Source organism: Parambassis ranga, chromosome 13, assembly GCF_900634625.1.
Source record: "Parambassis ranga chromosome 13, fParRan2.1, whole genome shotgun sequence".
Taxonomy (NCBI): Eukaryota; Metazoa; Chordata; class Actinopteri; family Ambassidae; genus Parambassis; species Parambassis ranga.
Window position 1 is genome coordinate 23,864,792 of NC_041033.1, and position 11,248 is coordinate 23,876,039.

General features: G+C 47.8%; 1 long non-coding RNA gene across 1 annotated transcript; it reads left to right on the forward strand.

Moving 5' to 3' along the window:
• The first annotated feature begins 4,711 nt into the window (after positions 1-4,711).
• LOC114445475 (uncharacterized) lies at positions 4,712-5,077 on the forward strand. The gene is made up of 2 exons (XR_003671649.1): positions 4,712-4,861; positions 4,963-5,077. It is a non-coding gene; the product is annotated as an uncharacterized LOC114445475 (long non-coding RNA).
• Positions 5,078-11,248: the final 6,171 nt, after the last annotated feature.

Genomic DNA, 11,248 nt, shown 5'->3' on the forward strand with positions numbered 1-11,248 from the left:
AGCTGGAGCGTGACTTATCTTCGACGCTGGATTGTCTCCTTTCGTGGTACACTCTTGCCGCAGTTCTTAAGAAAGGAATTCTTTGATCAGTCGTTTTTTGGGAAAAGATTTTGAGAAAGACTCACGGTGCTCTCTGCTCTGTTTCAGGTACGAACCTTTGGATTCATTGTGCTCCTCCAGCCAGTTGCCTGCGCCTCGCCACCTCATCTGCATAACAACTCTGTAACCACTTGTAAATTTTAAAACTCACCGTAAAACGCCACCCTCTCATGTCCTGCTTTTGGGTCCTACACTGAAAGCCTTACAGTACAATCCAGCCAGCTATGGACCCAGCGGACACTGATCCTATAACCAAGGCCCTGAGTGCCCAGGGCATAACCATCGGCAGGCACGAGACTCAGATTCAGGAAATGGCTGAAAGCATTCGCGGCCTAACCCACGCTGTCAATAGGATGCAGGCCCAACTCACTCAGCTGACTACTCGTCTGCTAGGCCCCGAGGAGGCCTCACCGGCACCTGGTCCATCGTTACCTCCAGCCCCGGCATCTACACAATCACGTGAGCCAACTGTTCCCCCACCTGAACCCTACTCAGGGGATCTAGGGACTTGTAACCGCTTTCTTTTTTAATGTTCGATTCTGTTTGGTCAGCAGCCAGCTCAGTTTACCTCAGATAATGCTAAAATCTGTTATATGGTGAACCTATTGAGGGGCAAGGCTAGTGATTGGGTAGCGGCTCTGTGGAAAGGGAATTCCCCTGTGTTACACTCTTTTGATTTATTTGTCACCGAGATGCGCAAGATTTTTGATCACCCAGTTCAGGGTCGCGAGGCAGAGGGACGTTTGCTGAGTATCCGCCAGGGGGCTAGATCAGTGGCTGAGTTTGCGGTGGACTTCCGCATTTTAGCTGCAGAGGCTGGGTGGGAGGATCAAGCGTTACGGGGGATTTTTTATAAGGGACTCTCGGATAGAATTAAGGATGAACTCTCACACAGGGACGATAGCTCCTCCTTTGATGCGTTGGTTGCTACCGCTATTAAGTTGGATAACCGTCTTAGGGAACGGGGTCGAGAGAAAGGAACTCCTCAGGGAGCTGGTGGCAATCGGCCATTTACTCGAACTGGCCCTGTAGTTCCGGTTTCTACCTCTCATGTTTCTCCGGTAATTACGGATGAGGAGCCCATGCAGTTGGGCAGAGCTAAGCTGTCTCAGGCTGAGAAGCTCCATCGCTACGAGGAGAAGCTCTGTTTGTATTGTGGAAACGCTGGCCATTTCAAATCCGTCTGCCCAAACTCTCCGGCTCACCACCAGTAGAGGGAGCTCTGGTGAGCCGAACAGCCTCCCTATCCTCTCCTGTGCAGTCAAGTTCACAATTGACTCTACCTGGTGTTCTCCTTTTTCCTTCTCAGAATTTTCCCTTGTCGGTTTTGATTGATTCCGGTGCTGATGAGAGCTTTTTGGATGAAGGACTGGTTTCTAGTTTAGGATTGTCGGTGGAAAAATTAGAAACAACGAAATCCGTTAATGCTTTGAATGGCCACATTTTGGCCACTATCTCCCATCGCACCGTTCCTGTGACATTGCTTTTGTCTGGTAATCATAGGGAGACTCTGTCTTTGTTTGTGATTTCATCTCCTATTCACCCTCTAGTGTTAGGATTACCTTGGCTAAAGCTACATAATCCACACATTGACTGGCCCACATGCTCCATTCTCAGTTGGAGCCCTCGCTGCTCTGCAGTCTGTCTCCACTCCGCGTTACCCTCTGCCCCTGCCTCGACATCTCCTGTAGCCCCCAGCCCTGACCTGTCCTCTGTCCCTCCTCAGTATCATGATCTGGCCCCAGTTTTCTGCAAGAAGAAGGCAACCTCCCTTCCCCCCCATCGCCCCTATGATTGTGCCATAGATCTCGTTCCCCGGGCATCCCTGCCCGGCAGCAGACTGTATAACATCTCCCGGCCAGAGAGGGGCGCCATGGAGAAATATATCAAAGAGTCCCTCAGTGCAGGATTGATCCGACCCTCCTCCTCCCCTCTTGGCGCTGGTTTCTTTTTTGTGGAAAAGAAGGACAAATCATTGAGGCCATGTATTGACTATCGAGGTCTAAACCAGATCACTGTCAAGAATAGATATCCTCTTCCCCTCATTGACCCAGCATTTGAACCATTTCACCACGCAACCATCTTCAGTAAATTGGATCTCCGGAATGCCTATCATCTGGTCCGCATCAGGAAGGGAGATGAGTGGAAGACGGCTTTTAAGACCCACCTGGGACATTTTGAATACCTAGTCATGCCGTTTGGTCTAACTAACGCCCCAGCAGTTTTTCAGGCCATGATCAATGATATTCTTCGTGACATGCTGAATCACAACATTTTTGTGTATCTGGATGACATCCTTATCTTTTCCCAGAGTCTGTCTGATCACGTTCAGCATGTGCGGCAGGTCCTGCGGCGTCTCCTGGAAAACCAGCTCTTCGTGAAGGCAGAGAAGTGTGAGTTTCACGTCCCTAAGATTAGCTTCCTGGGCTTCATCATCGCTGCCGGGCAACTGCAACCCGACCCAGCCAAGATCGAGGCTGTGGTCAACTGGCCTGTTCCTCAGACCCGCAGGAAATTGCAGCAGTTTTTAGGCTTCGCCAACTTTTATAGGAGGTTCATAAGGAACTACAGCAAGGTGGCTTCCTCCCTCACCTGTCTCACTTCCCCGGCCAAGCCCTTTGTTTGGAGCCAGAAGGCTCAACACGCCTTTGACACCCTCAAGACCTTGTTCTCCACAGCTCCGGTTCTGATTCACCCCGACCCCTCAGTCCAGTTCATAGTGGAGGTGGACGCGTCCGACGTGGGGGTAGGAGCCGTGCTCTCTCAGCGCAGTATGGCTGATCAAAAGGTTCACCCCTGTGCTTTCTTCTCTCGCCGACTCTCCCCAGCAGAGAGGAACTACGACGTCGGCAACCGTGAGCTGTTGGCCGTGGTTATGGCGCTGCAGGAGTGGCGGCACTGGCTGGAGGGAGCGGAGGTTCCATTTTTGGTGTGGACCGACCACAAGAACTTGGAGTACATTCGCTTTGCTAAAAGACTCAACCCACGACAGGCGAGGTGGGCACTGTTTCTCGGTCGCTTTGATTTTACACTCACCTATCGCCCTGGCTCTCGGAACACTAAACCTGATGCCCTGTCCAGGCAATTTTCCCCGGACTCGTCCCCCACAGAAACCCCCCCCATCATAGCCCCTTCCTGCATTGTTGGAGCCGCAATATGGAGTATTGAATCCAAGGTGAAGGAGGCACTGAAGGAGGTGGAGATCCCCGCCGAGTGCCCTGAAGGTCGGCTCTTTGTACCCACTGATCTCCGACCTGCCGTGCTCCAGTGGTCTCACACTTCTAAGGTCAGCTGCCACCCTGGCATGCGCAGGACGCTTTACCTCCTTCGGCAACGGTTCTGGTGGCCCTGCATGACCGAAGACACACGGGATTATGTCAACGCCTGCTCTGTCTGTGCTCGTGGGAAGTCCAGTCATCGCCAACCAGCGGGCTTGTTGCAACCCCTCCCCATCCCTCACCGACCCTGGTCTCACATCGCGGTGGACTTTGTCTCGGGACTTCCTGTTTCCCAAGGTAACACCGTCATCCTCACAGTCGTTGACCGTTTTTCTAAGGCTGTACATTTTATTCCTCTCCCCAAGCTACCCTCTGCCTTGGAGACGGCAAGCCTTCTCTCGGACCACGTTTTTCGCCTTCATGGTTTACCCCTGGACATTGTGTCCGACCGGGGGCCACAGTTCACATCTCAGGTTTGGTCCGCCTTTTGTAAATCCCTGGGTGCATCGGTCAGTCTAACCTCCGGTTATCATCCCCAGTCAAACGGCCAGACAGAACGTACTAACCAGAGCCTGGAAACCGCCCTCCGCTGTGTGGCTGCCCGTAACCCTTCGTCATGGAGCTCTCAACTAGTGTGGGTGGAGTATGCACATAATTCCCTCTCCAATTCCTCCACAGGGATGTCACCTTTCATGGCTGCCTACGGCTTTCAACCCCCATTGTTTCCAAGCCAAGAGAAGGAGGTGGCTGTCCTGTCGGTGCGCGCCCATCTCCGCAGGTGTCGCGGAGTCTGGCGGACGGTTAGGGCTGCCCTCATTCGGTCATCGGCCCGGTCCCAGCGGGATGCCAACAAGTTACGTAGGCCGGCACCCAACTACCAACCGGGCCAGAAAGTCTGGCTGTCCTCACGTGACCTCCCTCTCCAGGTCTCCTCCCGCAAGCTGGCTCCTCGCTACATCGGGCCCTACACCATCGAAAGGATCATAAATCCCTCCTCGGTGAGACTCAAACTGCCTTCCTCCCTGCACATTCATCCCACCTTCCATGTCTCTCTGCTGAAACCGTTCACCCCCAGTGATTTGTGCCCACCTCCTGACTCCCCACCTCCCCCCCGACTGGTCGATGGACACCCGGCTTACACTGTCAAGGAGGTGCTGGACGTGCGCCGCAGAGGGCGTGGATTTCAATATCTGGTGGATTGGGAAGGATATGGTCCCGAGGAGCGGTCCTGGATTTCCCGCAGCCTCATTCTGGACAATGATTTATTGAAGGACTTTTATACCAGGTTTCCTGGGAAGCCTGGTCAGACGCCCGGTGGCGTCCGTTAAGGGGGGGGTACTGTTGTGTATCTGTTGAGGGTGTTGGTGTTCTGTGTTTTTTTGGGGTGTTGGTTGTTCCTTTTTCCCGTAGGGGGCGCTCGGTTCCCATGGTGGGAGCGCAGTGGAGCTTGGCTGGAGGCGGATCTATGACACCTTACTTCCTGTCGGTCCTCCTTTAAAGCTGGAGCGTGACTTATCTTCGACGCTGGATTGTCTCCTTTCGTGGTACACTCTTGCCGCAGTTCTTAAGAAAGGAATTCTTTGATCAGTCGTTTTTTGGGAAAAGATTTTGAGAAAGACTCACGGTGCTCTCTGCTCTGTTTCAGGTACGAACCTTTGGATTCATTGTGCTCCTCCAGCCAGTTGCCTGCGCCTCGCCACCTCATCTGCATAACAACTCTGTAACCACTTGTAAATATTAAAACTCACCGTAAAACGCCACCCTCTCATGTCCTGCTTTTGGGTCCTACACTGAAAGCCTTACAGAAACCTTTATTAGTCCCTTAAGGCAGCCCAGCAAAGAGCGCCACACACCAGTGAGTCCACTGGAGGCTATGCAAGTAAAGTGCCCAAGGACACACAACAGTGACTAGAGAGGAGCTGGGATCGAACCACCGACCTTCTGGTTAGTGGACAGCCCTGCTCTACCACTGAGCACTGCTGCCCTCACTACTTAATAATCGCATTCTTTTTTCTATCTATTAGCTCCTTTGAAGTCGTATTGTTGTTGTTCCCTTTGATTTTATGGATTTATTTCATTTTTTCAGGCTGTATTTCCTCGGTGTCTCCTCACATTACAACTTGCTGTAGTGACTGTGTTTTCTTGTTTGTATGTTTTATCCTGTTCTTATTTTCTTTTAATGTGAACAAGTAGAAGTGTGTCTGTGTGTGTGTGGGGCTTAACCCACTTTATTTCTGTAACGCACCTTGTGTTACTTTGAATGATAGGTGTTATATAAACTTTGATTTGACACACACACACACACACAGACACACACACAGACACACACACACACACACACACACAGACATACACAGACACACACACACACACCCAGACACACACACACAGACACACACACACACACACACGCACACAGACACACACACACACAGACACACACACACACACACACAGACACACACACACACACACAGACACACACTGACCTCTGACTTTGAGCTCCACTTGTTTCTTCATCAGGATGTCTCCCTCCTTGTTGTAGACGGTGCAGGTGTAGGTGTAGTTGTCTCCATCTGTGGGGTGTCTCAGGGTCAGACTGAGGTCTCCAGTTCTCAGCAGGTCTTCATTCATCTTTGTTCTGTTTCTGTAAACCTGGTCCTGGTCTGCAGGTCGGTCAGAGCCGTTCTCATACACGTGGACTGTCCTGTATCTTTCCCTCCACACCACTTTAGTGTCTTCAGGCAGGTCAGCTGTGGTTTTAAATGGCAGCTGGACAGACTCCACCCCTGAATCCACCTCCACCTGGGGGACTGAGAGACAACAAAGACCAACATGAGCTGCACAGACACAGACACACACAGGTGAGCATTGTTTAAAGCAGAAGAGGAAGATGTTGGTGTTGAGGGATGCTCAGAAGCCGAGGTGGGCTCAGACATGCTCAAACCATGATGATAGCCTGAACAATAGGTCTGATGGACAGTGTTATTTACCTGTGTGACCTGATCCAAGAGTCCTACAGAGACCTACAGACCAGTGTTAATTTTGTTGACGAATCATTTTTGTCAATGACCTTTTTTGCTGATAAAAATGGGACGATAACTAAATACAAAGGCATGACAAAGACTAAATGGATTGACACTTTCGTCGACGAATAAAAACGAGACGAGACTCAATCAGAGGAAATTTTGTTTGTGGAAGGGAGGGACCAATCAGGAAAGGAGTGCCAATCAGAAGTGACCTCTCTGCATCGTATTCTTCATTTCATTCTCATGTTAGCTCAGCTCTCACTTTTATCACACCGGGTCTAAAGCTGGTTACATGCTGTTGGCGCTCCAAGAACAAAATTATGTTGTTTTTCTCTCTGAGCTCCTTTTCTGCAGCTCTCTCGGACACATGGCCCGGGCAGAACTTTTTCTCTCAGTGCTGTGCGAGAACAATTGTGTGATTGGTCGGAATTTATTGTGGGCATGATGAATGTGGAGAAGCCAAGAGCTTCTTCAGTGCAGAACACACAGACAGAAGGAGGAAGCACAGCAACGATGGACAGTTTGCGAGCAGCTGGCAAACAGCTGCTGGAAGGAGAAACACAGTGAGATAGACTGAGACTGTCTCATCAACTAGAGCTGGATTATGGTCTGAGATTAATGAATAATCTGCAGTGGTAGACTGCTGCCCCTCCTCCCCCCCAGCCTGCGTCTTCATCAATATGATCATTCATATCTCAACTTTATTTATAAAGAACTTTAAAATCAACCTTGTTAGCTGTGATGGAAATTTTGATCTCTGTATGTGCAGTCTATCCTTAATATTTGTTGTTACTTTAATCTTTAATCCTTGTTGTTAATTCCCTGAGACATCTGTGCCTGTCCCTGTATATCATAGCCTAATTTAATCTTTGAGTTCACTTCCCTGCAGCACCCCACCTCTTGTTTCTCACCAATGTGACAGTTCCCCTGCCTTTTGCCACTCAATGTTGATGGCTAGGCCCTTCCAACACACAACAGACCCCAGGAGGTCAGCGGATACTGTATCCAAACCCCTGACCTGTATCCCACACTCCAGGAGGCCAGCCTCAAGGTGTGATCAGAAGACAAATGGCTCCGTGACCTACGGGACTCCAGGAAGATATCATTAAGAAGAGATAACATCTCACACTCCAGGAAGCCAACTTAAAACTTCAAAGTATAACCAGGAGACAGTGGGTCTGTGACCAGCTAGAAGAGGGTGTGACTTGATTAGGAGGGGGGTGGCTGCTGCAGGTATAACTGTGAGATGTTCCCCATGTTCGGGGTCTTTCATTCATTCTGACTGATAGAGTGTTTTTGATTGACCTTCTTTGCAAAGAATAAATCCTTGTCGGTTTCCACAACGTCAGCCAAGTGCTGTACACCAATGTAAAGCATATAAAACACAAAAATAAAAACAGATAAAAAAAAGTAAAACAAAATAAAAACACAAACCAATACAAGTCAAGTCAAGAGGAAGTATATACAGGGAGAAAAGAGGGCCAAGTATAGAGCCTTGAGGCACTGCACGAGACTCCGCTGTTCCAAGTTGTACACAAAAGGTTCTCCCTGTTAGGTAGGACCTGAACCAGTCTAAAGCACCACCATGGACTCACACCCAGCTCTCTAGGTGAGACAAGAGGATCTGATGGTCCACTGTATCGAAGGCCGCTGTTAGGTCCAACAGAACCAGAGCAACACAGTGACCCACATCTTAAGCTGAAAGAACATCATTAAAACCCTCAACAGTGCTGACTCCGTACTGTGATGGGTTCTAAACCCAGACTGAAACATCTCAAGAAGGAGGTGCCCCTCTAAAAAAGAACTCAGCTGGCAGTAGACTATTTTCTCCAGAATCTTAGAAAGAAACGGGAGTTTAGAAATTGGCCTAAAATTAGAAAGTACCATATTTTATTTAGTCCAGTTTATTTATAAAGCACATTTAAAAACAACTGTCGTTGACCAAAGTGTCAGTCATGTATTAACCCTTTTAATTCACCCACAATATTTGACAAACGCCTGTCAAAGGCATACCCAAATGAAACTACCAGCTGTTTGTGAGCCCTTAGGAGTATGTGCAAACGCTTGGTCTCATAGTGAAGGTAACACTCTGAATGTTTATTTTAGCTGTGTGATTTACTGTCATTACAAATGGTTAACAGTGAGAGAAGTCTAAACACAGAGAAATGAAAAGATTTTGTAGCTCGCCTACATTTATTTTGTAAAAAAAAGCTGCTTGACAACTGGTGACTCAGGCTGAAGTCTTACCTATTCCCAGTTAGAAGTAGATAGCAATTGGACAAAGGACCATTTTGAACAGGGTTTTCTGGAGGTTTTCCCAGGCGCTCTCCAAAAAGCACCATGGAGTCTCCACATGGACACTTTGGACCAAAGTGCAGAGCTCTGGAATGCTTCAACATACAGACATCAATGAGAGCTCTAATTAAAGGGGCCACTTAGAGGAACCTCATTCCATATTCAGAGTCACTATTAGCATGATTGAAATAATGTTAGTGAAGCAAAAACACATTGAATGCTCATTATTCTACTGAAACTGAAACTGCATCAAAAGAAAAGACTCAACAAGAGATATGGACAAAAACACCTTTATCTAAAACTACTTACAGCAAACTCTTTACATGTTTACAATTCCACATTTCACAGTCAGATGTTGTTCTCAGTATGCCACTGATTGTTACAGTCACAGGCTGCTACAAAGCACAGTGCAACATCACAGCTAGAACACTTGATGGGTGTCTTACTGTGACACTGCCTGCACCTCAGCCTCCCAACTGTACTGTCACCAGAGATGTAGACTGGCTTGTGATGTGGCACTGGGAGGCTGCTCTGATACACTGGGAGTAGGAGGCTCCTCTGCTGTGCTCTGCTGTGTGGAGCCCACCTCTGACAGCTCCTCAACGAGTGTCTCCCTGAAGGCCTTTTGATGCCTTGGAACCTCACCACTTGCCTTTGCATGCTCTTTATGGAGGAATGCATTGACTATAGCAATGTCCAAAAATGATAAAAGAATGTCTTGTACCATTTCTTTGTTTTGTGCAAGACTTGGTGGCAGCTGATGAGAGCGTCGGAGAGGTCCACTCCTCCCATACACCTGAATAAATGACAAACACCAATATGTAAACAAATCACATTTCAAACTCATTTGCATAAACTGTACTGTACTCACCGGTTAGTCTTTTATGGCTGGAGGAACTTGAATATCCTTGACATTTGATCATTTCATCCCCATGGGCTGTGTGCAGGGTAGAGCACATGAAGAAGTGTCTGGTGTCCCTCCACTGCACAAACAGCAGAGAACCAGTGCAGATCCACCTGATGCTACCACGGAGAGATTTTGAGTTGAGGGTGTTCTCCTTTGTCCTTGGGTACCCCACCCTGTTCGTCCTTATGGTGCCACAGGCCCAGATCTTCTGCTGCAGGAGGTTGCGGAAGAGGGCTGGGCTGGTGTAGAAATTATCTACATACAGCTTGTAGACCTTGCCCAGTAATCTTGTGTTCATCAGCCTCATGACTGAGTCATAGCTCAGCCCCTTGCCACTGGCTGCCTCACTCTTTGAGAGTACAGTGGCTGTACCTTGCCCATGCGGTCGAAGTCTGCTGTGCCACGTTTTGCCTCGTTTGCTGCATCATCTGCAGCACTGCTCAGGTGAAGAGCCTGGGAGATGGCGAAAAACCTTTTCCTAGACAGGACAGTCTTGGGAAACTGCAAGGAATACAGCTTGCCTCTCCGTCAGTAATCCGTCAGTGCTGAGCATAAAGCCCATGTAGATTACAATGGCCAAATACAAACACATCTCCTGCACTGTCATGTCCTTCCAGGGTGTTGAAGACGTGCTGTGGGTGGCTCTGCCATGCTCATTGCTGTTTTGTACAAGGGTTTGAAGAATGGTCTTAGTAAAAAAAGCTGGAAGAGCTCCAAAGCAGTGTATTTAGCTGCCACTAACAGGTGTAACCCTGGCTGTCGTGCAGGGCGGAAGGTAGGCTGGGGTGGTGTTATGTCACTTTTTGATGATGTGGACTTAGCCTGGCAGCACTTTTATGATGAGTTTTTAAGACTTATTAACAAACATGCACCTTTTAGAAAATACAGAGTAAAAAGGCGTACAACTCCCTGGTTTTCACCTGATATTGGAAGTCTTCTTAAAGATAAGATAAGATAAGATAAGATAAGATAAGATAAGATAAGATAAGATAAGATAAGATAAGATAAGATAAGATAAAACTTTATTAATCCCGAAGGAAATTCTTGTGCCAGAGGTATCAAGTTACATTAAATGCAGTTAAGTACAGAGTATAAGAGTATAAGAATAAGTAGGGATGCTGCTTGGTCCAGAGCTAGGAAAAGTAAATCCGAAGCTGACTGGCTCAGGTTTCTTCAGCTAAGAAATAAATGTACCTCTTTCATCAAAACAGCAAAATCCAACTTCTATCTTTCTGAGAAAACTAAAAGCTTGAATGACCCAAAGAAGTTCTGGAAAATCATTAAATCCACTTCGGATTTTGCCCATGAAAATGAATTCCCTAACTTCTTGGTCAAAGATGGTAAAGCGGTGACTGAAAAATCTGCCATGCTAAATGATTTTAACGAACATTTTATATCTGTCGGTTCTTGTTTAGTCTTTTTAGACTCAAATTTTAAGAACCCCACTACAACTGCAGAAACGTTAAATATGGACAAAAGTCGTATTAATTACACTTTCAGTTTTTCCCCCGTGTCTGCTCTGGATGTTCTCAAAGCCCTGAAGGATCTGGATATCAAGAAGTCTGCCGGGCCAGATAAGCTTGACTCCCAATTCTTAAAGCTAGCTTCAGTTTACATAGCCGAGCCTCTGTCACACATTTTTAATTTAAGTTTGAGCTCTAACAAAATTCCAAATGTATGGAAATCTGCTTTTATACTTC